The sequence below is a fragment of the Erythrolamprus reginae genome, chromosome 2, assembly GCF_031021105.1.
Source record: "Erythrolamprus reginae isolate rEryReg1 chromosome 2, rEryReg1.hap1, whole genome shotgun sequence".
Taxonomy (NCBI): domain Eukaryota; kingdom Metazoa; phylum Chordata; class Lepidosauria; order Squamata; family Dipsadidae; genus Erythrolamprus; species Erythrolamprus reginae.
In genome coordinates, this window is record NC_091951.1 from 147,863,100 (window position 1) to 147,891,003 (window position 27,904).

A 27,904-nucleotide genomic window follows, 5' to 3' on the forward strand; every position below is an offset into this window, starting at 1 on the left:
CTCATGCCCTCATCACCTCGAGGTTTGATTACTGCAACGCTCTCTACATGGGGCTACCTCTGAAGTGTTCGGAAACTTCAGATCATGCAGAACACGGCCGTGAGAGCCATCGTGGGGCTTCCTAGATTCGCCCACGTTTCTGCAACACTCCGTGGCCTGCATTGGCTGTCGATCAGTTTCCAGTCACAATTCAGTGTTGGTTATGACCTTTAAAGCCCTGCATGGCATTGGACCAGAGTACCTCCAGAACCGCCTGCTACCACACGAATCCCAGCGACCGATAAGGTCCCACAGAGTTGGCCTTCTCCAGGTCCCGTCGACCAAACAATGTCATTCAGCCTGCCCCAGGGGAAGAGCCTTCTCTGTGGCAGCCCGGCACTCTGGAATCAACTCCCCCCGGAGATTAGAACTGCCCCCACACTCCTTGTCTTTCGTAAATTACTCAAGACCCATCTATACCGCCAGGCATGGGGGAGTTGAGACACCTTTCCCCCAGGCTTTTTTATATTTATGTTTGGGTATGTACATGTTGAGTCTTCAGAGAGGGGCGGCATACAAATCTAATACAGTGGTCCCTCGATCATCACGAGGGTTCCGTTCCAGGACCCCAAGCGATGATCGATTTTTCGCGAAGTAGCGGTGCGGAAGTAAAAACACCATCTGCGCATGCGCAGATGGTGTTTTTACTTCCACTGCCGCCCGCCCTTCACCCGCCCACCCCGTTGCTCGCGCCTGGGGTTTCCCCGCGCGCGTGCCGCCCGCCCACGCCATTGCTGGGGCTGCTTCCCAGCTGGGAAGCGGAGCTGGGGTGTCCCCGCGCGTGCCGCCCGCCCGCCCACGCCGTTGCTCGCGCCGCCGCTGGGGTCTTACCGGGGCAAGAGGGGGAAAACCCAGGGAAGCCGCCCAGCAGCTTATCTGCCCGGCGGGAAACTCCACCATCTACGCATGCGTGGCCATAGAAAAAAGGCACGCATGTGCAGATGGTGGAGTTTACTTCCGGGTTGAAAACTCGCGATATAGCCCTTTCGCGATGCTCGAGGACGCGAAACTCGAGGGATCACTGTAAATTGAATTGAATTGTTGAAAAAAAGGGCTGAGTAACATTAAATTGAAAGATATTTCAGAAAAGCTTACATGAGCAACATGTTTTAAGTTGCTACACAACTAAAATAGTTGCAACACAACTAAAATAAAGGAAGCATTTTAAAAGGTAATGTCTTTATCAAGAAAAAACAAATTCTTAAAAGTAACCTACAGATTATGTCTGCAAAATGCTACAACAAAGATAACTGTGTTTGCTTCATTTAGGCACTGAAAGATAATCCATAGAGGCAGAGCTGTTTGAATCAGATACAATAGTGACAAGAGACAACAAAATCAAGAAGTTGTGACTTTGCTCTTGTAAGTGACTCTTCTGTTATGTCAGCCTGAGGTGATTCACATTTTCTAGCAGGACAAGGAAGCCAGTTCCCTATATTTCTCTTACTCCTCCAGTAGTATAAGATGGAAGACAGACTTTGGCAATAGTGTAATTCCTTTCCACAGCTATGCAATATTCAGAGTTTCATGCACCCTTACCTCAGCTATGAGTTAGCCCTATGTTACAAGCATTCCAAGTCTTGAATAAATAAAGTAATACACATATGACAAGACTCTCCCAGCACTGATTTTTATGAAGGAAAAATGAGTAATTGAAGCAAATTGCAACCACTCCCAAAGTTATAACATTACAAAACATGAAAAGAATTATATAAGATAGACTTCCCAATCTCAGATATTTAATTATAAATCCTTAAGAACACAATGTCATTAACCTTGTATATGTGTGTGTGTGTGTGTGTGTGTGATAGAACATAAGGTTTACCAGTCCTAACCAACATCTGTTTTGCAGTTCTTATATTAAACAAATGACTCCTTTAAACCTCTAAAAACAGGTTCTCCTTCAAATTCCTTTTATTACCCCAAAATTGTTTTCATATTGGAATTTGAATTGCCAAGCTGACATGTCTCCTTCTTATATTAAAATGTCCTGCTAATATAGTAAGAGCATACAGGGATTCACCATTTATGGTATGGTCCATAAAGTATGGTCCAGAAAACAATTTTAATTAACCAATTGACTTAAGGACTATTAAAAAAAGTTCCTAAACTCATGGGCACCTGAACACATCTGATAATTTTAAATATCAGCTCTAGATTTCCCTATCTGACTGAATGTGAACATATTCAAGTGTCAATTCTGGTACTTTATTCATTGTTGAATTTATATGGAAACAAAATAAGTGCTTTTAGTGTCAATCGAAAAACCTTTGCATATTCCATGCCTAAAATTAGGGGATAAAATAAAAAGCTAAACTTTCATTTCAGGTTTTAGCAGAAATTCTTATGTATGTCCCCCACTTAGAATCCATCTCTCCTATTTCTGCCTGTTAGAACTTTATACTTCAAAAAGACTGAATTAAATGACTTATGCAGATGCCCAATGTTCTTGCCTTACACAGTACAGAGTTTGTTCAAAGTAGTCTGATGGAATTTTCCAGAAGAGCTTGTTCCTCAAACTTCCTGAAATGGCTTGCTAAAAAGCACAGCGCTTGTTTTTCTTCTGTTATTCAGACAGTTCTCTTATGTAATCAATTAGGGTAACAATTCTTGGAATGCAATTACAGGAAATTTGTTTACAGCAGAAAAAATACCAGAGAAAGCAAGCGGCCATTCAGAGAACTTTATTCCACCTAGTGGTAGAAAGAGATTCTACCATGTAGTGTTATTTGAAAAGCTTATATCACATCATAAATTGACTACTGAAAGATATCAAAAATCCAAATTCCATAGCTGGCCTTGTACTGAATCAAAACTTAGACAAATATGTTGGGATGTTCTTTAGTAAGTTAAGTAAGCTATATATTTTAATTGAAAGGCATTAAAACTTCAAATCTTATAAAACCTCAAAAATCAGTCTAATTAATCTTGGTATGACAATGGAAAATATTTTATTGTTATGGTCAAAAATCAACAATTCACATTCACATGCTGGTCTATAGAATATATTTATTGTGTTTCCCCGAAAATAAGACCCTGTCTTATATTAGTTTGAATCCTGAAGTAAGTGCTTGGCCTTATTGCCATGCACTCAAAAGCCCAACTGGACTTATTATCAGGGGATGTCTTACTTTGGGGGAATCAGGGTAATTGCTAAACCTATTGAACCAGACTTCTAAGAAGACATATGGCATATGCTAAAGTATGCCTAAGAGAAGGTTTTGTATTGCCTAAAGTTAGTGAAATTATTAGCTAGCATTTAAATAATTCTGCAATATTAGAACATTTAAAAACATAAACTGTTTTACAGTATAGAAAGCAAGGTTTCAGATAGAAGACCATAGGGCAAAAGGTTATATATACAATGAGTTTTTTCCCCAAACTGAGTAAACTGCAAGGATTGATGAAAGGTAAAAAGTTTATTTTTAACCATGAAATGAACATTACTAGCCAATATAAATCTCCACCCTAGACAACCTAGACTTCAGTTGTAAGTTGACATTTATACCTGGAAAAATCTGAATTGCTTCCAGCAAAGCACAGCTAAAACATGAGCTGAACTTGAAATCCAATGAGCGGCTGAACCAAAATTAGCCGCAAATAATTTGATCGGGAAGGAGGGACTTTTTTGAGTGGAAGAACCTCAGCATTATTGCTTCATTCATCTAAGATGTTGGCACATGATTAACCTAAGCTTCCTTCTCATTCTAAAAGTATGCCTAATCAGTAACTCTGAATTTGTCAGTTTGGTATTCTAGAACAGTTAGCATAATCTTGTTTTCTGATAATTGACCTGGAGACACTTATCAGAGAAATAAAGTGCAAGAGCTCCCTATGAAAAATCTGAAAACTGGATAAAGCTATAGAATTGGGAGCCATTTGTTAGCTAGTTTAGAAGAAATTCTGGAGATGTATGATTGGAGACTTTTCACAACATTAAAAAAATACCCCCTTATTTATTCCTTAACTTCTGATATATACAGTATTTGATCAATAGACTTTGATCCATGGAGGAAAACTTGGTTCTTCCTCCAGAATTTGAGCATTGCTCTTCAATAAATGCTTACCTGGAAAAAGAAAGTAAGAGACATGATCAGTAAGCTTCAAACTTAAAACCCAGAGTCAAATTTTCCTCAATTTTCTACGGCCATACAAAAAAGTTCAACAGACACCCTGTCTCCATTTGGGCTTGACTGGGAGAAAATAAGTCTGGACCATAAAATATAACTGAATCAACTTTCTTTAAGGATGAAATATTCTATTAAAACCCAACAATTCCACACAGGATGCAGAATTATGAAATCTAGCAAGGGCAGATGGAACGAAGCAAAGTGAGAATATTAAAACTTTCAAATCTTATTAGACTATACCTACTGCTGGAAGTGCGTACTGGAACACTGTTTGGAAATTACATCCATCAGCAGATAGCAACGTATTCATTTTATATATTCAATTTTTGTAGTTCAAAATGAGTTCACGTATCATTTATTGTGGAACACTATAAATGTTTAATATTTTTCATATTCAAAATGCTTCATTAATAAAAATAATTTGTAATCCACACCCATCCTAAAGTTTTACAATGGTGTCTTTTACAGACTGAAATACTGGACAAGTAATGTAAGGAAATTAATCAAGAAGAGAAGCAACCTAGAACTACAGAGAAATTTCCTGACAGTGAGAATTAATCAGTGGAACAACTTGCCTCCAGAAGTTGTGAACACTCCAACAGTTTTTAAGAAGAGATTCGACAACAATTTATTGAAATGGTGCAGGGTTTCCTGCCTGAGCAGGGAGTTGGATTAGAAGACCTCCAAGGTCCCTTCCAACTGTTATTACATTTTGTTCTTTAAAGATGACTAACCTAAGAACTGAATCTGAAATTTAATCTCCAATTTTTATTATATCATATTCCTGCTACAGGCATTTAGGAGAAAATATGTGTTTTTCTCTCTGCTCCCCTATTTTATCCTTCCAATATCCTTCAATTAGTCAGGTTCAATAAGGATCAGTCTGGATATTTTTTGTGTGATTTTGAAACCTGAGTTTTTACCAAATACCATCCATCACTTTTAAAAGTTGATCTTATGGCAATAAAATATTTAGCAACTTTGTTGAGGCAATGTTGGCCGTCTTTACAGAAGAGCTCCAAGACTGAACACAAGGGCTCCCTGTGCCAAGGTGACCATTTAATTTAGCACTCTGTGAACAAAGATAACCAGATTAATCTGTTACCTGCAGAACAGTAAGAGTGCATATATATATAATTCAAAATTGTAGTTTAGCTCCACTCTACAAAATACAGCCAATATAGCTTGGTGATCAAGATATTGGATTTGAAGGTGAGAGAGATTGGTTCAGCCAGAATTCATTGGATGATTTTAGACTAGTAAATGCAATCCAACCAATCGTATGATTATTATCGAATCTAATATTAGGAGAAACCTTAAGGAACTCATACAGAAATCTTCAGAAACATAATGCAATAACATAAATATGTGGTGCTACGCATATAAAATGTAATGTAACATTGAATTACAGTATATACTAATTTCTCATATATGTGCATTATATTTTTGTACATAAAATGTAAGGAGGGTTACATTTTCCCTATTCACAGAATTTCTTCAGAAGTTTAAAACTCAGAAATGTCTCCATTGTGAGAAAAAAAATCATCCATGCTAAATGAAATGGAAATTATCACTTATGCACACTGTGCATACTTAAGCTTTGATAGAAAAGTTATTTTAGTACTGTTGTTTTGTTTAGGGGTTTCTTTTTGGATTGAAGTTATTTCCATGTTAATTTTGTTTCCTAATATTTATTATTATATATTACTAGGTTGGGAACGGACAGGGGGAATAACAGAAATGGAGAAAAAAGTTGATATTACAAGGCCAGAAATTCAACTCACATTTTATGTTTGAAAAAAGCATAGTAGTGTTTGTTGGGAGTCCTAAATGAAGATCTATTTAGAAATTGGGCTTATATGTACCAATTAATATATTTAATTTTAACTTAAAAATCAAATTACTCTATCGAGAACATTGGAAAAGGTTGAAATACAAGATGGTTACCTATAAAGAGTTGCTGCAAAAGTAGTCATTTTTTCGGTTTTCTTCTTGTTTAATAAATTCAGCATCTGTAAGAAACACTGATTAGCCACAAAATAAGAACACATCTGTCGGATTCCAATATTTATCACAAAAGTGAAGCTTTTTTATTTAAAAAAATGGTACAAGATCAATTGCTTGTGCATGGTACCGCAGACTTATTTTTTTAAAACAAAAACTCAATATAGTCCCCAAATATAATTACTTAACAGCAATCAAGGCCACGACAATCATATAAAACTATACATTGCACATCACAAGTTAGCACATTTTTCCTAGTATGGTATTCTGCATGAATACTCTACAGCAGGGCTCTTCTATGACTTGTGGACTTCAACTCCCAGAATTCCTGAGCCAATCATGCCAGCTCAGGAATTCTGGGAGTTGAAGTCCACATGTCATAGAAGAGCCAACTTTGTCTACCCTACAGGAAAATATGTATGCAGTATCATACATGACCATCAGGTTCCTGTAAAAATGCTCACACCTGTTACTGCATAAGGCGGAGTTGGACCCCTTAAAAGGAACGTGCCGCCTTTTCTTAATCTAGGGCAAAGTCAGGCTCACTGGTATTAAAGCCGGACCCCAAGGGGACCCAGCCACACAGCAGCCATTTCCTAGCCCATGAACGTTGGTGCCAGCAAACTTTAGCACGTGTCTGAAAGGTTCAAACGTGCAATGTTCTCCTATCCACTAACCACCCGGTCCAGATGTGCCAAATCCCATAAACCAAAAGCAGCGTGACTTGAGAACCTGGGAGGGCACGAACAGGAGGGCGAAGGAGGAAGAGGCGCTGAGAAACTCCGGGGAGAAAGAAGCCCACCTTCTATTTCACCAAGGCTTACCGCTCTCCTATCTCACGTCGGCTCTCCACCTTGAGATAGCACTAGCGAGAGAAGGATGAGAGGAAAGCGAACTCCGCCAGCCATCACGTTAGCGTCTCCTTAGCAAGGCCAGAAGAGGCGGGTCACCGTTGCCGGACTACTATTGCGCTTGCGCAATCAAACGAACGACAACGCTCCAGAGCGATGGGGGGGATTTTCTTTCTACGCATGCTCTCTGTATTTCCCTTCTGCCTCAAGCTCTCGCGGGGTAGATCGCGATATGGCAGTGTGAAAGTTAGTTGCTCGGCGCTACTTCATGGAGAATGAGTGTTCACGCTAGCGCAGGGATAGGCAAAACTTGACTCTTCTATGACATGTGGACTTCAACTCCCAGAATTCCTGAGCTCAGCAATTCTGGGAGTTGAAGTCCACAAGTCATAGAAGAGCCAAGTTTGCCTACCCCTGCGCTAGGGTGTCTGATATATCGCTCTTTATATTGTTAACAGTGGCGTGCGGATTGTTCGGAGCTCTCGCTGTTGAAAATGCTCCCTGAAATAATAGAACTTGTTTTTCCATGTGCGTTGATAGCTTCTGCTTTAAAAATAGGAAACCTCAAAATGGCTAAAGCAATATCTGTAACAAGTGGTGTGTGGTCTATTGTTTAGAAACGATATTACAAACGTAGAAATGATAGTACAAACTCCTTACCGGAAGCCTTCCGCACTTCAACTACAATGCCAGATTGCATATACAGGTAGTCCTTGATTTATGAGCACAATTGAACCCAAAATTTATGTTGCTAAGTGAGAAATGTCCCATTTTGTGACCTTTCTTTCCACAGTTGTTAAGTGAATCACTGCGGTCGGTAAGTGAATCTGGCTTTGCCATAAACTTTGCTTGTCAGAAGTTTGCAAAAGGGATCATGTGACCCCGGGATACTGCATCAATCTTATAAACGCCTTATAATCTTATAATCTTATAGACTCCTTAAACATGATCTAAGTATTGCCCACAAGATCACATGCTGCAACGTCCTGTCTGTCGGCGACTACTTCAGCTTCAACAACAACAACACAAGAGCACACAACAGATTTAAACTTAATATTAACCGCTCCAAACTTGACTGTAAAAAATATGACTTCAGTAACCGAGTTGTGGAACTCATTACCGGACTCCATAGTGTCATCCCCAAACCCCCAACGCTTTACCCTTAGATTATCCACGGTTGACCTAAGATTATCCAGATTCCTAAGAGGTCAGTAAGGGGTGACTACAAGTGCACTAGAGTGCCTTCTGTCCCCTGTCCTATTGCTCTCCTATACCTTTCTTCTATTCCTATGTCTCTTCTAATCTTTCATTGATATGTTCTATTCCTATATCTTCTTTCTTAGATATATTTTACTATGAATATATCCTCTATAAGCTTCATTATGTATTTTACTATGTGTACTGTATACCCATTAAAACCCTCATTGTGTATTGGACAAAATCAATCAATCAATCAATCAATCAATCAATCAACTGGTATAAAGCATCTGAATGTAAATGACCTTACTATGGGATGCTGAAGTGATTGTAAGTGTGAAAAATAGTCATAAGTAACTTTTTTCAGGGTTGCTGTAATTCTGAACGTTCACTAAATGAACTGTTGTAAGTCAACTACCTGTATTTCCAGGACAAATAGCCACTTAGCTTGGAATCCTTTTTATGATGCTGTATCTTAAGACAGTTTTATACAATAAAATAAAAGTAAAGACTGATTAGGTTGAACACCATTTGTAATGACTGAGGAGGGCCACCTGTTGTGTATTTTTTTTAATTAAAAATCACTGTAGATGGTACTGGTATTTTTATATGCTGTCCAGAAGTATGGGATTGAATAGCATAAACATTAGCTAAAATTATAAACACTGTAAGTTAGTGCTGATATAAGTGCTTGTTAGCCTACAGAATGTTGACCAGAGGAATTTGTTGGACTTTAGTAATGCTGTAAGTGCCAAAGTAAAGTACTCTTGCACCAACTAAAAATTAAATAAAATAAAAACTCTTTATTGTGCTAATGTTGCCTTTATGGCAGGAGCGAAATCCAGCAGGTTCTGACAGGGTCTGGAGAACTGGTATCAGAAATTTTGAGTAGTTCGGAGAACCAGCAAATGCCACCTCTGGCTGGCCCCAGAGTGGGGTGGGAATGGAAATTTTGCAATATCCTTCCTCTGCCACGCCCACCAAGCCACACCCACAGAACTGGTAGTAAAAAGATTGGATTTCACCATTGTTTCATGGTTTGGGTTTAAAACAGCACCGAGAAAAATGTGAGTAAAATTAAATATAAAGAAGACCAAACTAAAGACAACAGCTAGTCTTAGAGTTGACAGTGAAGTTACTGAAGTGATAGATACTGTCTACTTTTTTAGGATCATCCATCAACAAGCAGTCTTGAAATATGCTACAAGTTAGGACATGATAAAGCAGCCGTGAAGGCCTTGGAATAGTTGTAGTACCCATTACTCACTTAACGATTATTCAATTGGTAACCATTTGCAAATATGCAGATAATGCACAGTAATTTTAAAAATTTAAGATCATTTGTTGACCAATGCATATATTTATGACCAAATTTCATATTGTCTTGACATATTGTCTTGGCATGTTGTGAGCCGCTCCGGGTCCTCGGAGAGGAGCGGCATACAAGTCCAATAAATTGAATTGAATTTTCCTCTGGGCATGTCCTTGCTACAAAACTTTTGCCAGACCCATCCTTGAATACAATTAATCTGTCTGGAACCCATACCACATCTCGGACATCAACACCCTTGAAAATGTCCAAAGATACTTCACCAGAAGAGCCATTCGCTCCTCCACTCGAAACAGAATACTCTACGAAAGCAGACTATCAATCCTTGGTCTTGAAAGCTTAGAACTACGACGCATAAAACATGATCTAAGTATTGCCCACAAGATCATATGCTGCAACATTCTACCTGTCAATGACTACTTCAGCTTCAACCACAACAACACAAGAGCACGCAACAGATCCAAACTTAATATTAACCGCTCCAAACTTGACTGTAAAAAATATGACTTCAGCAACCGAGTTGTAGAAGTGTGGAACTCATTACCTGACTCAGTAGTGTCAACCCCTAGCCCCAAACATTTTTCCCTTAGACTATCCACGATTGACCTCTCCAGGTTCCTTAGCGGTCAGTAAGGGGCGTGCATAACTGCACCAGTGTGCCTTCTGTCCCCTGTCCAATTGTCTCTCCTTATCTCATTTATCTTTTCTTCCTTTCAAATTTGTTCACCTATACTTTTATATCTTTTCCTCTATTCGTTTCTTTATATTACTAAATATCTATTCTCTTCAATGTGTATTATGTATTGGACTAAATAAATAAATAATTCAAGAGTTCTGCACACTCCTTAGAACTAAACAATTTTTCTACACAGTAGCACCATAGATTTAATGAATCTAAAAGCAATACATCTTCATATTCTTTCAGAGCTAAATACAGAAGACCTGTTTATTAATATTAATCAAATCACAAGCAGTGTAAGGAAGAGCAACCATGCACTTTGTAGCTGAAGGGCCATTTTCATTCTCAACTATTAAGTAATTTATGTGGCTTCCCAGTGAATATCACTCAAGTGTGTGACAAATATCCATGCAGATGATCACTGAGATGGAACGCAGCTCTTAGGAATGTCTCTTTTCCACTCTGACCAGTCACTCCTACTGTTTTATGTGTGTACTGTAACAACATAGATTGATTTCAAGTCCAATATTGATGCCTCTGAAATATTATTCTGTCAGAATTTGACACTTCTATTTCATTAATAAGCTGTCCATGTCATGCATACTTTATGCTGACATTCCAGATACAACAAAACAAGTCCCGATTTTTTACTGTTACTTTTTATCCCAAAGACTAATGGAAACATTAATCAAATACCTAACAGAAATTCTATTTTTGTATTTTGATATTTTGGTGGTCCAAAGAGCTGATGAAAAACAGGTTTCTGTAACGGAACAGGTGTGAGCCATGCTTTGATTGTCCATATATGAAAATTGCCCAAGTGGAAAGCCTTGTCCACCTTCTAATAAATAGAATATTTTATTGTGGTCGATTAATTATAGGACATTTGAGAAGAAGATATATCTAACTAATCTTTTTGTCCATTCCAGTGTCTAACTTTTGAGAAAAAATGTGAAAAGGGAGTTTTTTGCGTTTTGTATTTTACCAAGTGTAAAATATTCAAATGATATTTTATATAATAATATTTAAATAATCCAGCACTACATTAGGTTTCTCCCATCCTATTTTGGTGAATTAAGAATAACCAGTTATAATATTTTTCATTATTATCCTCTAGAGCTGACATCTAGAACTAGGGACTTGATTCTCCATCGGTGACACATTTAAACAATTTTCTGCAGCCTTTCTGATCTTATCCAAATTTTTACATTGTTAGTTTGTGGAATAAGCCACAGTAATTAAGTCCATAAATAACGCGCTAAACCATAAACTATGGCATACTAATCAATTATGTGATGCTCCATCAATTGAGGAGAGGGGCAGCATACAAATCTAAGAAAGAAAGAAAGAAAGAAAGAAAGAAAGAAAGAAAGAAAGAAAGAAAGAAAGAAAGAAAGAAAGAAAGAAAGAAGAGATTGGATAATCATTTGCCTAAAATGGTATAGGGCAGTGATGGCGAATCTTTTTTTCCTCAGGTGCTGAAAGCATATGCGTGTGCTATCACACATGCACGACTGCCCATACCCATACTTCAATGCCTGGGGACAGTAAAAATGGCTTCCCTCCCCCCCGGAGGCACTCTGGACGCCTAAAACAGCCCATTTCCAAAACTGGTGGGCCCAGTCCGCCCGTTTTTCACCCTCTCCAGGTTCCAGGGGCAAAAATGCCCTCCCGCATATGCCCAGAAACTCTCCAGAAGCTGAAAATGCCCACCCAGAGCCTCTGTGCGAGCCAAAAATCAGCTGGCCAGCATTCACATGCACATTGGAACTGAGCTAGGGCAATAGCTCACATGCCAGTAGATATGGTTCTGCCTGTCACCTATGGCACCTGTGCCATAGATTTGCCATCAGTGGTATAAGGTCTCTTGCTTGAGCAAGGGTTGGACTAGAAGGCCTCCAAGGTCCCTTCCAACTCTGCTATTCTATTCTGAACTAAAATAAAACCTATGCCTAGTGTGACTAGAATTGCTAATAGTCTTGACTGCATTTAAACTCTTTTTTTAAGTAGACTTGATTGTGCCTAAATTTTCCCAATACTTTAGAAATCCAGATAGTTTTCTCCCAAATCCTGATTTCGACTCCCATGTTGATTCTCCTCATTTTGCCTGTCTAATTGACTCTGACCCCTGGACTTTTTTTTTCCTGAGCACAAAACCAATCACTGGAAAGCTTGGCTCTACTTTATTTATCTATCTATTTATCTGTCACATTTTGCTCACAGAGGGACTTTCCATTATCTTTACTGTTCTTAAAAAACAAACAAACCCATACCACTGTATTTTCTATCTCAATAATATCCCATGCAGTATGAATGGTCTGTCCATAAAGTTCTTCATTATATATTAATACTGTCCAATTATATACTTGCTTTGCAAGAAATATTCATATTAGAAGCCAAGAATCATGAACTATTCAAAAGGGTAAGTGGTTCACTAACCATCTCATTAACTACTTGATGAGAGCTAGTGGCCTAAACCTCCCAGACTCCTCCAAGTAGTTAGCATATAATTTTCAACAAATTGCTTTCCCTCTTAGTAGGTTAACACTAAGAATGTGTTTAGATCTGCTGGGGATTTAAAATTCCAGCTGAGCCCAACAGAGTTTCCTCTTAGTGCTTAGTGGTTTGCACTACTTCTTCATTCTCTAAGGCAAATATCATTAAATAGTTTATGACAGTCAAATACATCAATTCAATAATTTACTGTTCCATGTAGGTTTGTTAATTTGCAAATGTTATAGCATTTAAGATTAATATACAAGTTTGAAATAGTTTACCTAGCTTATAACAAAGTTGTTTAGGAAAGTTGTTTTTTATGCATTTAGCACAGTTGCAGTTTCTGTAGATCGTGGGATCACCTTTGTGACATTATGGTAAGAAATGTCATGAAATGGAGCAAAACTCACTTAATAACTGTCTTGAAAGTTATAAGTGGAGGACTACCTGTAGTGTGAAGATGCAGCAACAAATGCATGTTTATTACATTAGCATGTTTATTACACTAGGAAATGGGTCCCAGAGATATTGATGCCTTCTTCCCTGTAGTGCCAATGTAATGTCTTATAAATGTCTTATAAAAGTATCTTACTTTTCTCATACCACAAGAAAGCATGCCTACCCAATTGCAAATTATCTGCTTCCGTTTTTCTTTGCTTGCAGAAGCATGCAATGTTGTGTGTGTTATTTATAGCCAGTTGTGAGCCAAACTAAGCTAAGAGACCAGAGTAGAAACTGGGAGACTATGAGCTCTTGTTGCACCTTAGGCCAAAAATCACCAGCCAAACCCTGCCTATCCTCCCTGCCACACCCTACATATTATTTTCCCTTTACCATATGTTACTGCTAATCTTGACGCCTCACCTTCACACCTTGCCCACTCTGCTCATCAAAAGTAAGCATGCTGCCCGCTCAGCCATGACCTCGGGTCGGGGCCCAGGGACACAGCATTCCCTTGACCACTCACCACCTGCCTCAGCTGGGTCTGGGAATGTACCATTGGCCAGCTCCGGCCTTGCCCTGGGCCTTTGCTCGCATGCTGCCAAACTACTGTATATCCGGGTTTTCTTCATAACTAAAGCGCTGCAGCACAGATCTTGCAGCTGTCCCTTGCTGCTGAGGTTCGTTCACTCGTGGACAGGCTCCTTGTGGTCTCCAGGTCAGCAGTTGCTTCTCTTCATTGCTGGTCTTGTTGGGAGAGATAGCATCTCTTGTGCAATTTAGCAGCTGTGAGCTGCTGCTTTTACACCTGTTAAATTGCACAAGAGATGCTCTCTCTCCCAGCAAGACCAGCAATGAAGAGAAGCAGCCTCTGCCTCGGAGAGCAGAGACGGAGCGAAGCATGCCCTGAAAGTCTGCTTGGTCGACCCTCACTGCATGGTGGAAGCCGTGCATGGAAGCAATGAGCATGAATACATGGAAGCTGTGTGTACATGCATACATGGAATCCATGTATATGTGCATTGGTGGAAGCTGTGCATGCACACCTTTTCATTCAACAGGTTGAATCCAACTGTTGCATTACCTCATTTTTTTTGATAAAGTAAAACATTGATATAGAAATTTGCACAGAATAGATTGAGCATAAGCTTGCATTATTTTTCTTCTTCTTTTAGGGGGTGGGGGTAAGGCACATATTGTTAAACACACACACATACGCACACACAACTTTAAGAAAGTAGATTATTATTCAGTATGAGCTAATTTAGTGCGGTTTTTTTTTTAAGGATCATCTTTCACTACTCAGTATAATATGTACAATTATTCTGATAACTGCTGTTGATAAAAGAAAATGTATTTTGGGTGGTAGTTCAGCTGGAATCCAGTTTATGTTGCATAGTGACTTGGTAACTATGGAAATATTACACATGAATTGTAACTGCAGTTATAAATAATTGACATGGTTACATAAGAACAAGCATAAGACTTGGTAAGAATATATTGATCGGAAGAATAGCTACAATTAAAATGGATATATTGCTGATATTATTATACTTGTTTCAAACAATTCTGATAAAATTAGAAAAAATACTTTAAGGAACTTAATAAAATAACATTAAAATACACTGCTCAAAAAAATAAAGGGAATACTCAAATAACACATCCTAAATGAATGAAATACTGTAGTCTCATTGAATACTTTGTTCCGTACAAAGTTGAATGTGCTGACAACAAAATGAAATTGATTGTCAATAAGTGTTGCTTCCTAAGTGGACAGTTTGATTTCACAGAAATTTGATTTACTTGGAGTTATATTTTGTTGTTTAAGTGTCCCCTTTATTTTTTTGAGCAGTGTATATTTCACAAGGGGAAAAAGCAAGAATTAGTTTAAAAATGCTGCAGGATTCAAGAAATGGAGGAGGCTTTGGATTACCAAATTGGGAATTATATTATCAGGCCGCAGTATTAACATAGATGAAAGAATGGATTGCTTTGAGGCATACGAAACTATTAACTCCAGAGGGACATAATTTGCAATTGAGTTCGCGTGCTTTCTTCTGCTATGGGAAAAGTAAGATACATGGTTACTTTCAAAGACATTACATTAGCACTACTGTTACCATGGGATAAAATCTGAGAGCAATATTACTTGAGGATATCAGTTTGGGTTTCAACAATGGAAGCATTGATTCACCCAAGTGTTACTAACATGGGAAATATTGTTAGATATAAATATATTCTAAATGAAAAAGGTGAGATCAAAACTAAACAAGAATTGAGTGATCAAGGGATCGATCTGGCATGGTACACACAAATACAGATACATTCTAGATATGAGAAAGATGTTAAATTATATGGTTTCTATAAAGAACTGACAGAATTAGACAAGATATTCACAGGGACTGAAGAAAGACTGATAAAGAAAACATCTAACTACTTACTGGGCACCAAATTGGTAGATGAACAAGTGAAGGAGACAATGATAGCACAGGCAAAAAACTTTGGTTATGCACTAGAACTGGATAAATGGCAAAAATGGTAGGGCAGGAACTATAAATTAACAATGTCTTCCTCCAAGCAGCAGGTGGCACTCTTCATTAATCCCACAAGTCTGTATTTCCTTGTCAGCAATATACTTATATATTTTAAATCAATTCAAATTAAACAAAATATTCTTTGCTATTCTTATCTTCCAACCCCTTAAAACCCCACTGGACTTTCATCCCACAATTCAAAGTTCTCAAAATTGGGCTTTAGTTGCCACATTCTTTAAATGAATTCTTCTGTGGTCTTCTATTTGTTAGATAGCCGTTTAATCATTTTTCAGGCCTTTTCTTCCCCTTTTAAGCTTAAAAAAGATTCCAAGGCTTCCTTTTGGCAGTATAACTCACCAGCTTCAATTTCTATTCTTCTCTGCAGCACTCAATCTTGAATCTTCTTCCCCAGATGACATCCAATCTTCAAAACTATTAATCAGATCATTTGTGGCCGCCATGGTGTGGACAACTTCTGCAAGTCATTTTCCAGCGCCGCCGGTCGAGAGCTCAATGCTGACTTCCTGGGGTGTGTGTGTGTGTGGCATCCACCCCAGGTTGCCAATGGTGTCTCTCTTCTTCCCCATCCCTCCATCCCTCCTGTTGATGTGGGTATCGGGATTCCCCTGCAGAGTACAGGGAACTCCGTGTTGCCGCAGCATTTGACCTCCCCTCTTCCTATTACAGTGGTACCTCGAGATACGAGTTTAATTCGTTCAGAACCTGGGCTCTTAAGTCGAGCAGCTCTTATCTCGAACGACTTTTCCCCATAGGAATTAATGTAAATAATTTTAATTGGTTCCAGCCCTCAAAAAACTCACAAAGTTAGTCTAAATTATGCAGAAAGACAAGTTTTTAATGAAGAAATGTACATGTACATATAAATGAATAATGAAGTTTCTTTCACTTAACTTGTAAACTTTCTTAAACTTTTAAATTTACATATGTTCAACTTCTCTGCCACCCAATCCTGTAGAACAGAGGTCCCCAATCCTTTTTGCACCAGGGACCGGCTTTAAGCGATCAAGAGAGGAATGGGTGAATGAAAGGACGGAGGGTGGGAAGGAAGGAAGGAAAGAGGGAAGGGACAGGAACAGAGGAAGGAAGCAAGGAAACTTATGAAAGGGGAGAGTAAGAGTGGAATGAGTGAAGGGAGGGAGGGAGGGAAGAAGGTGGGAAGGAGAAAGAAAAGAAGAAAGAGGAAGGGAAGGTAAAAGAGAGAAAGAAAAAGAGCTAACTTCCGCGTTCAGCTTCAGGAGACAGCTGCGAAGCCGCGCGCGTGTTTTAAAAGGTTGCAGCCGGCCTGGGGTGCTTGGGGGGGGGGTGCTGGCAAGCCCCCCAGGCCGGCTGCAAGCACCCCCGAGCCCCCCAGGCCGGCTGCAACCTTTTAAAACACGCGCGCCGCTTCGCAGCTGTCTCCTGAAGCCGAACGCGGAAGTTAGCGTTCGGCTTCAGGAGACAGCTCCTTGGCGCTCGTATCTCGAATTTGGGCTTGTAAGTAGAACAAAAATATCTCTCCCCTCCCAGCTCTTATCTCGAGTTGCTCGTAAGTAGAGCAGCTCTTATGTCGGGGTTCCACTGTATATTCTTATTAGAAGATATGTTAAGAGGGAGAAGTGAATATGTTTATAATGCCCAATATTGGTATTATTAGAGAATTAATACTGATGTAATGAATATTGTTGTAAATTTTGATTATTACTGCACAAAGATACATGTACCCAGATGGGACACTATTTAATGGAAGATGCAATTATTATACTTTTAAAAAAAAAGACTTGGTAGAATAGAAGACTGAAAACTCCAGATGTAAACCCTTGCATGGACTTGAAAACAACAGTTTCCTTATCAGTTTCCTTATTAAGTTGTTGGACACATATCACAATCAAAAGCAAAGTTAAGAAGACAAGAAACTTACAAATAATGACTAATCATAGAGAATGAAAAATTAACTTCACTCCTATATTATGATTTCTTTAGAAAATTTCCAATTAGTTACAATATTTGTATGTTTAAGAATGTATTGCTTATACATTACATAATTTCATTAATAATTTCTGGGTTTGATTGATTGATTCAATGGTTATGGACTATTAATGTGGTGTTAACTATTTGTGACCCCATAGATTTTCTCTATAACAATCTGCCCCTAAGCTAGTTATTTGTGTCTTCCAAGAATGTACTCACTACCATCTATCTTGCTGCTGGCTGTCCTCACCTTCTCTTTCGTTCAACCTTTCCTGGCATTTGAATCTTTTCCAAAAAGATACACCTTCTTCTAATGTATCCCTTGTGTTATAATATAATTCTGGTCCTCGGAGAAGGGCGGCATACAAGTCTAATAAATAATAATAATAATAACAACAACAACAACAACAACAACAACAACAACAACAATTGTCTTGAGCAACAACTTTGGGTTGGTGTGTTTTATGATCCTTTTTTTTCTTGGCTGTCTAATATTCTCAGAAGTCTTCTCCAATACCAAATTTCAAAAGCATCAATACTCTTTTTATTCTGCTTCTTTAAAGTCCAACTTTCGCTTCTGTGGAATATCACAGGGAATACTATTTCTTGCACTATTCTAACCTTTTGTTCATAATATTATTTCGTTGCATGGGATTTAATCAGTGCTCAGGAGTGAATTATGTGTGTGTTTATTATACAAAGACAGATTCCCTATTGAAGAGGTTCCAAAATGGGGCTTTAATTTAGGATGATTAAATGATTTCTTCTGGAATGCAAGTTAATGAACATGTAAGAACCCCAAAGTGTTAGGATTTATAATGGTTATAAATCTGCTACAAGGTCTTATGGCAAGTTAAAACTACTATGTTTATTATAGCATTGATAGTAAATTGTTAACCAGTAACTTGAGAAGTTTAATGGTTTCTAATTAGGGAAAGATATATGTTCATGACTAGTAATGGATTTTGAATGTTGTTTTCTAATTTAGAGCAATTACTTCCCCTAAATAGTTGTTTCACCTTTTTTAAAAAATATATGCATTTATTGAAAGATCAGTTTATGTTTTTTAAATATACTATTGATTTTTAATTTGAGGGGATAAATGCTGACCTTCTCTCTACATTTGTGAAAAATTGTTATGCTTAGTTTTATTAGGTTACTCTTAAAGATTTTGTGTTGAAAAATGTTTGACTAATGTTATATAGCTTATAGAGATAAGCTTTCAGTGTTTCATTGTTTAGAATGCAACAGTAGGGGAAAGAAAGATCCAGTGATACTGAAGATACATTGCAATAAGAACTAAAACCCATAATGACACCATTTATGGTGGTGGCACAATGGTTAAAATGCAGTATTGTAGGCTAATTCAGCCATATGCCAGCAATTCGGTCTTGGGAGCAATATACTGACATTTTTAAACCATTCAGGGAATGCTGCGAAGCACTGTGGAGTGGATTATAAATCTAAGCCAGTGTTTCCCAACCTTGGCAACTTGAAGATATTTGGACTTCAACTCCGAGAATTCTGGGAGTTGAAGTCCAAATACAGTATCTCCAAGTTGCCAAGGTTGGGAATCACTGGTCTAGGCACTATTGCCATTTATCTGGACAGAGAGTCTTAACAAACTTTGGTATATTTATATTTCCTTTTTTAATTCAACCAGCCAACTGAACAAGATAAAGACTGTTTTCATTGTTCTTTTCTTGTTATCACTGTTGACACTGCATAGTTCAAAAATGCCATTATTATTTTATGATTTGGCTGTTCTTTTTTTTTTTTTTTTTAAAATCTCTTTATTAATTTTTCTTATGTCATTCCCATCACATATTATTTTGAATTACAGATTATACATATTCTCAGTTAACATTCTGACAGTAAGTTTTGACCGGTTTTCTTTCATTATATACATTGTATTTTATATTTTTAAATTCTAAAATCTATTACGTTCATTAATTATACACGGTAACTGTAGGTCGTTTCAATTGTACTGTTGTTTCATATTATGTTGCTTTTATGTTCTCTTTTGAACCCATTCGTGCCATTTTTGCCATGTTCTTTTTGATTCTATTAATTTATTTCCCTTAATTGAGTTCGTGAATTCGTCCATCTCTACACATGCATATATCTTATCTATAATTAAATCTTCCGTTGGTATCTGATCACTTTTCCAGAGTTGTGCTATCGCAATTCTCGTGGCGGTGTTAATATGTGTTGTGAGGAGCATTGTTTGTTTTGAATAATGTTTTCTCCAAACTCCTAAAAGCATAGCTTCCGGTGTGAGTTCTATTTCCTCTTTCGTGATCTCTGTGAGCCAAGTATGAGTTATTGTCCAAATTTTTTGTATCATGGGGCAGGACCACCACATATGGAAAAACGTACCTCTTTCCTTTTTACACTTCCAACATGAGTCTGATAACGTTGGGTGGATCTTTGCTAATCTCGCCGGTGGGAGGTACCATCTGTAGAATAATTTGTAATAGTTTTCCTTATATGCTGCCGAAAGGGTTATTTTGGATATTGTGGTCCATGTTCTTTCCCAGTCGGCAATATGGATGGCGTGTTGCAGATTTTTTTCCCACGCTATCATTGGTGTTTTGGTCGTATCTTTTATTCTTTCCTGTTCTAAAAGTATTTGGTATATTCTGCTTATTTGTTTGTTTTCATTTCCTATCAGAATCTTATCTAATGGGTTCATAGATTTTTGAATACCGGGTGTTTGATTGTCTTTTTTAAATCTGGATTCTATTTGGGCGTATGTCCACCAATCCATTTTATGATTTAATCTTTCCAGTTCTTGTCTAGATTTGAGTTCCCCGTTTGGGTGTAATATGTCTCTGTACTGGATGGTTTTGGCTATGTCGATCAAATTTGGGTAGATGATGGCTTCCATAGTGGAAAGCCATCTTGGAATTTTGTCGTAGTGTTTATTTTTAATTTCGTACCAGGTTTTTAGTAGTGATTTACGGATCAAGTGCCTGTCAAATATAGTTTGTTTTTGCAATTTATCTTTCCATAAATGCGCATGCCAGCCTGTTTGTAAGTCATGACCTTCTAATACAAGTATTCTCTTATTTTTTAAGTTAATCCACTCTTTTATCCAAATTAGGCTTGCCGCTTTGTAGTATAATTTTAGATCCGGGAGCCCCAGGCCTCCTCTAATTCTATTATCTTGGAGATACACATATTTTATTCTTGGCCTTTTGTTTTGCCAGATGAATTTGGAGATGATTTTATTGATTTCTTTAAAAAAATTTGGTTCCAAGTTAATCGGAGCTGTCTGAAAAAGATATAAAAATTTGGGAAGAATATCCATTTTTATTACAGATATTCTGCCTAACATTGATATTTGTAGGTCTTTCCATTTCTCTAAATTTTTTTTGGTATCTTGCAATAATTTGTCATAATTGTCCTTTTTAAGTGTAATTGTTTTGTTTGTTAATATTAATCCTAAGTACTTCATTTTTTTTGTAGTTTGGAGTTTAGTAGTTTCTTCTAATTTCCTAATTTGTCGTATACTCATGTTTTTTGTCATTAACATTGTTTTCTGTTTATTTATTTTTAGACCTGCAAATTCCCCAAAAATTTCAATTTCTTTGATTAGCTCTGGGCCAGAGCTGGTTGGTTCTTCTAAAAAGAACACCATGTCGTCCGCATATGCCTGTAATTTGTATTCTTCTTTTTTAATTTTAATTCCTTGTATATTTTTATTATTTCTTATTTTATTTAGTAGTAGTTCCTGTGTCAGTATAAATAATAAGGGTGACATTGGGCAGCCTTGGCGGACTCCTTTTTCTATCAAAATTGGTTTTGTAGTGTCTCCATTTATTATTGCTCTGGCCTTTTGGGTGGTATATATATTTTTGATAATGTTTTCAAATCTGTTACCTAATTTTAATTCTCTAATTAACTCATTTAAGTATTGCCAATTAACATTATCAAATGCCTTCTGGGCATCCAGGAAGACAAGAGCTATTTGTTTTCCTGGATGGGCTTCACCATATTCTAAGACGTCTAAAACTGTCCTGGTGCAGTTGAAAATTTGTCTGGAGGGTAGAAAGCCATTTTGGTCTGTGTTGATGATTTTATTTAATATTTCTTTTATTCTGTCTGCTAAGATTACCATAAAGATCTTATAATCCGCGTTAAGCAGAGAAATTGGTCTGTAGTTTTTTATTTTCTGTTTGTCTAACCCCTCCTTTGGTATCATCGTTATGTATGATTCTCTCCAGGTTTCTGGAATTTTTGCTTGTTCTAATATTTCATTGTATGTCTCCAGTAATATGGGTTCAAATAGATCTTTATTTCCTTTATAGAATTCCCCCGGGAGTCCATCCGGCCCTGGGGTTTTATTGTTTTTTTGTTTTTTTAATGCTAATTGGATTTCTTGTAGAGTAATTTTTTCATTTAAAATTTGTTTATCGAGTTCTTCAATTTGTATGGTATTATTTTCTTGTATGTATTTAGTAATTTTTACCATTTCAATTGGTTCTTCTTTATATAGGTTGTTGTAATAATCTTGTATTATTTCCTTTTTCTGTTGTTCCATGTGTTGTATTGTCCCGTCTTTATCCTCTAATTGATAAATTAATTTTTCGCTTCTCATTTTTTTGATTTTCTGTGCAAGCCATCTACCTGGTTTGTTAGCTGTTTCAAAGTATTTTTGTTTCGTTTGTTTTAAATTTCTAATAGATTCTTGCTGTTCTAATATATTTATTTTGGATTTAGCTTCCCTTAGTGATATTTGTGTCTGTTTGTTTGTTGGGTTTTGTTGAAGAGTTTTTTCCAGGTTGGCTATTTTATTTACGTAGTGATTATATTCTGCCTTCTCTTCTTTTTGTTTTTTAGCTGTATATGATATAGTAACTCCCCTAGTATATGCTTTCAGTGTGTCCCATAGTATTTGAGTTGAGGTGGGTTGTTTCTTATTTTCCTCTAGAAATAATTTTATTTCTTTGTTTAGCATTTCTGTATATTTTTCATCTCGAAGTAGGTTTGTATTTAATGACCATCTTCTAAATTCTTTCTTTTCCCCCTGCCAAGTGATTGTTATTGGGTTATGGTCAGCCCACGTATTTGGTTCTATGTCAACAGATTTTATTTTTTTGTGCATATTCTTACTTAGCCATACCATATCTATCCTAGAGAAAGAGTTGTGTGGGGCAGAGTAGAATGTAAATTGTTTTTCATTTGGATGTATTAATCTCCACATATCTACCAGATCTAGTTCATCCGTCATTTTCTCAAATGTGGTTGGTAGTGTGGCTCTTTTTATTTTACTCTTGGTTTCTATTTTGTAGTCCAGTTTTTGGTTCACTATTCCGTTATAGTCTCCTATTATACATATATTTGTTTGGTTAAATTGTAATAATATTTCATGTATTTTTTTATAAAATTGTTTCAATTCATGATTTGGTGCATATATATTTACTAATAATATTTTCTCTCCTTTGATTTCTACTTCTACTATAATATATCTTCCTTTTGGGTCAGTTTTTATCTCTCTTGGGTTTAATTCTTTTTTCACATATGTGGCTACCCCTCTTTTCTTTTCTTTTTCATCTAGAGAAGTGTATAGCTCTCCCAATTTGGTGTATTCTAAATATTTTTTGTGTGCAAGTTTGATATGTACTTCTTGTAGACATATTATCTGTGCTTTCTGTTTCAGGAGTTTGGAGAAAACCTTTTTTCTTTTCTGATTGTTGTTGAGACCATTTATGTTTATTGAAATTAGTTTAGTTCCCAGTGGCATTTAGCTTTGAATGGGTAGAAAGAGAATATATAAACAAGAATAAAAGAATAAAAGAAAGAGGGCTTTTCCTTCTTGGTTGTTTTTAGTTCCTTTTGTTTGTTTGTTTCTATTTGTCTGCTGCTGCTGCTGCTGTTTGGGATCTGGTCTTAGCCCCTTCTTCCCTTTCTCTTTCTCCCCCCGTCTCCCCCGTCCTTCCACCTGTTTGTTTGTCAATTTCAATTTCTTCTTCTTTACTAGATTCTAATCTCTCCCCGCTCTCTAACTCTATCTCAGTGTTAACCAATTGTTCGTATATTTCTTGTGCTTTTTCAAGGGAGTCCACTTTAACTCTTCTGCCATCAATATTTATCATCATCCCTTCGGGATTAATCCATCTAAATGTAATTTCTTTTTTGTTTAGGACAGAGGCTAGTGTCTTATAATCTCTCCTTCTCTCTCTTACCTTTCTAGGGATTTGCTTTAATATATTTAATTCTTTACCCTTATATGTCATTTTCCTTCCTCTAGAAATTGCATATACCCTGTCTCTCATGATCCTTCTAGCAAATCTCAGGTGGATCTCCCTCGGGAGTCGGTTTCTACGGGCATAATTAGTGTTAATTCTGTAAATTTCATCCAGTTCACTTATTACCTCTTCCCGACTGGTTTGTAATATTCCTGAAATTATGGTTATCATAATCTCCCCTAAGTTTTCATTCTCTGTCTCTATCACATTTTGAAATCTTAAAAAATAAGAAGATCGTTCCAACTCCAGCTGAATCAGGGAGTTTTCGAGATCCTTATGGGATTCCTTAAGTTTTTGATCTACCTGTTCAATTTTTTTCTCACTCTGTTCTATTTTCTCTTCCACCTGTGTAATTTTTTGTTCATTTTTCTGTGTTGCAAGTTGTGCTGTTTCCAGTCTGTTTTCTAACCTAAGGATATCAGTTTTTAACTCTAGGTGGTTATTGGTAATAAGTTCTTGTAGTTTCAGCATTGCTTCTTGCATAACTGTCAATGTTTTATTCATATTTTGCATTAGTGAGGAACTTTCTTTCTCTTTTTCTTTCTCTGGATTTAACATATCATCTATTTGTCTTTGTGATGCTGAAGAAGCTGAAGATAGTGTATTTGAAGGTGTGGCTGGGGTTGTTTTTTTACCACCTCTGGGCTGGTAATTGGCCATTTCTTTTATAATCTGGTTTTGCTTTTCTAAAATATTATATATTCTATTCCATATGACCATAGGAAATATTTATGCACTTTAAAAGTTCTATTATTTTTCTTAGAAATGTTAACGTTTTTTACAAGGCTACAAATTCTATAATAATTAATTAAAATTTCTATAGCACTTAATGACTTAATAACTATTTTAGTATATTAAATATATCTAAATATCTAAATATAAGTATATCTGAGTATCAGTGTAGTTATAAACAATTAATCTATTAACAATTATGTAAATATATCTAAGAATCAGAATAATAATAATAAACAATTAATATTTTTATACTATATATATATATGCTATATATATTTTTTTTTAAAAAAGTAACACTATATCTATAAGGCTATGTCTAAATCTATACTTATGTATTATCTATGCTATTAATCTATTAATACAGACTTCTATTTTATAATTTGTCTAAACACTTAATATATATGTATTAATTTAAATAAAAAGAGAACTAATAGGTTGTAACATAGAATATAGAAAAAAGGGAAGAAAAAGGAAGGAAAGAAGGAAATTTTTAACTTTTTAAATTGTGAAAACACTTTCTTTGCTGCTTAGCGTTTCCTACTCCCCTAATATGCAAGTTCCAAATCTTCTACTGCAACTTAATAGCCGGATATGATGTCAGTTCATTTACTGTTCTCTTCGCCTCTTGCAATTTGGCCGTTATTCTAAAGTCTTTTACTCCTGTCACAGTCTTTCTGCCGCCAGATAAGATCTTGTAAAGTCTCACTAGTTCAAGTAATCCAAAACCCGACAGCAGAGTCTCACCAAAACAAATCTTTCCTTTCTGTTTAGCTGTGTTCAGGGTCACTCTCTCTGTCAGATTTTTCTCCCTGTGCTGTTCCGGTTTCTCCGCTCACTTCTCCACTCACTTTTCTTATCGGCTGCTTGTCAAACCTCACCGTCGCTTCAGTTATAAATCACCGTCTCTCCCGTTGTATAATAATTATCCCGTTGTATAATAATTATCTGCTGCATAGTTCAAAAATGCCATTATTATTTTATGATTTGGCTGTTCTTATGTTGTTGTACCAAGGGACAACTTTTCAAACCTCTCCTATTGGTATAAAAATTGCTCCTTAAACAATACAACAAAGAGTTTTTCTTTTAATTTTTTTTTGCAATAAAACATGTGTTCCACCATACACACAAACTCTCTTACAGTAGCTATATTAAATTAGGCAGGCTTTATTTACTCCCACCTAAAAGGCAACTTTGTTTGTAATTGTTATCAGTTCTGTTAAAAGTTACAAGAACTATTTCCTTAAAAAAATGTGAAAGTTGGTTTTCATCTATGGTAGCAGGAGTCACCAAAATTGTAAATTATGCAAGTAGTCCAGCCAAAGTCAAAGCAACAGGCTTTCAAGCGCTACCTATTATAAAAAGTCAAGAAAATAGATAAGGGTTTTCTACCATAAAATTTCTACATATTGGTATTTAATTTAAAAGTCAGTTTTCACTAAAATAGCAATAGCAATAACAATAGCACTTAGACTTTTATACCACTTCATAGTGCTTTACAGCACTCTCTAAGCAGTTTACAGAGTCAGCATTGTTCTGGTCCATGCCTAGGAATGCTTTCTCAGAAGATAAATTCCACGCAAATCATACAGATTACGTTTATTGTCTGGTATCTTCATATCATAGACTTACTAATGAGATGAAATTCCTCAGAGTTTATGTCCATAATCTGCCCCATAACATGTAGGCAGTGAAGAGCTACCAAACTTTTTACTGTCACACTGTGGTTGTGGCTTATGCAGGACGCCCTGCATTTTCTTTCAACATCTTTCAGTGCAAATTGGGTGCCCTGGGGTGGAGCTACATTTTCGCTACCCCACTGCGTTCCCCCCTGTCCGGGCAGTAGCCCACCCCTGGATGCAGGTTAAAAGAAATTTATTTCTTCCATCTGCAGGCTGTTGCCTAGTCTCTGTTAAGACTTAAAAATGGCTGTTGGAGAGCATGGCTCAATTACCCTACACAACAGGCTAGGTATAGCTCAATGGCAAATAAGAACACACAGTTGAGGTCACGTTCATAGACTACATTACCCAGAGTGCAATCTGTTATTATATTCCATTAATACACTCTCTTAAAGAAACATCTCTTAAACTGAGCTAGGATCTTGCCCCCAACAATCCGAGTTCTCATTTTATCGGAAGGATGGAAGGCTGAGTCAACCTTGAGTTTGGTGAGATTCGATCTGCAAAACTGTTGGCAGCTGGTAATCAGCAGAAGTGGCCTGAAGTACTGCACTCTAACCACTGTGCCACTGCAGCTCTTCGTGCACCAGAGTGCCTACCGTCCCCTGTCCTATAGTCTCTCCCATATCTCCTATATCTTCTCTCCATCATCTATCTATTATATCTCTTTTATCTCTTATATTTTCTGCTATTCTCTCTAGTTATATTTTGCTCCTATATTTATTTCTCTTCTATATTCTTTTGATACATTCTACTCGTATATATCCTCTATAACCTTCATTTTGTATTATTGTGTATTGGACAAAACAAACAAATAAAATAAATAAATAAAATAATCCTTATGTTGTAACCTTAACTCTCTTTGTTGTGAGCCGCCCCGAGTCTTCGGAGAGGGGTGGCATACAAATCTAATAAATTCAAATTCAAATTCAATTCTCCTTCTAATAAATATTACTAAGCAGAGTTCCCAAGACTCTTTCTCCCCTGTCCCAATTGTTAGAACAAAAATCTATCATAAAATTTTTTTTGGGAGGAACTAATCTTACAAGAGACTAGAACTTACTTTTAGAGCAGTGGTTAGGACCCCTTTGGGGGCCAAATGACCATTTCTTAGGGGTCACCTAAGACCATGGGAAAAGATAAAGTTCCCATGGTGTTAGGAACTAAAGCTTCTATTCTGGCACCTTGGAACATATTTTTACAATCTGACCAATCAGGCATTTACAGTGGGGGTGGCACTCTGAACTTCCTGCCAATCAGCTTAAAGCTCTGTTGGGAGAATTGCCACTAGACTTATGGTTGTGGGTCACCACAACATGAGGAACTGTATCAAGGGGTCATGGCATCAGAAAGGTTGAGAACCAGTGTTTTAGAGCCTATTTTTCCAGGCAAAGTTCATCCCACCAGACTGAGTTCAACAGGCCCGCCAATTATACTAAAAAGAAGTCCCAGCTGATTGTAGATGTTCCATAATAATTAGCTGAAGATACAGAGACTATGACTCAAGTCTGGTGGCCTCCAGATTAGCTTGAATCAAATGGAGCTATTTTTGGAATTGCCAAATTTC

At 36.9% G+C, this 27,904-nt stretch overlaps 1 long non-coding RNA gene and 1 other non-coding gene across 3 annotated transcripts; both read right to left on the bottom strand.

The window, feature by feature from the left end:
- Positions 1-2,707: 2,707 nt before the first annotated feature.
- On the bottom strand, positions 2,708-7,283 carry LOC139158619 (uncharacterized). 2 transcript variants are annotated; one of them, XR_011557725.1, is made up of 3 exons: positions 6,976-7,283; positions 6,117-6,181; positions 2,708-4,106 (listed from the first exon to the last, which is right to left on the bottom strand). It is a non-coding gene; the product is annotated as an uncharacterized lncRNA (long non-coding RNA). The 2 variants fall into 2 exon arrangements; XR_011557724.1 differs by having other exon boundaries at positions 6,998-7,157.
- Positions 6,587-6,778, bottom strand: LOC139163275 (small Cajal body-specific RNA 16). Its single transcript, XR_011558441.1, has one exon. It is a non-coding gene; the product is annotated as a small Cajal body-specific RNA 16 (non-coding RNA).
- Positions 7,284-27,904: the final 20,621 nt, after the last annotated feature.